Below are 355 nucleotides of genomic sequence, written 5' to 3'. Positions count from 1 at the left end.
CTTGCTAGTTCCTGTTATTCTTCCTGTTTAAGAGAGAAATCCTTCCAGCTCAAAGATGCACAGCAAACAGGTGTATGTATGTATAATTGCTAATCTTCCGTGATTTCCTGTGCAGAGGTGCAATGGCGCCGGGTCACTCTCAACACTGGGCTTGGGGCCCCCTCCTTCACTCTGTGACTGGGCTAGAACAACACCAGCGACTCAAGGGCTACCGGGAGTTCTAGAAAACGAGCTGCAGAGGGAGCAAACCAGTCGTGTTTTCAAAACTTTTTCTTTTTTCTTTTTTTAATTTATTTATTTATTAAGGATTTCTGCCTCCTCCTCGCCACCGCCTCCCATTTCCCTCCCCCTCCCC

The sequence above is a fragment of the Microtus ochrogaster genome, chromosome 4 (genome assembly GCF_000317375.1).
Source record: "Microtus ochrogaster isolate Prairie Vole_2 chromosome 4, MicOch1.0, whole genome shotgun sequence".
NCBI lineage: Eukaryota > Metazoa > Chordata > Mammalia > Rodentia > Cricetidae > Microtus > Microtus ochrogaster.
This window is presented reverse-complemented; position numbering follows the sequence as displayed.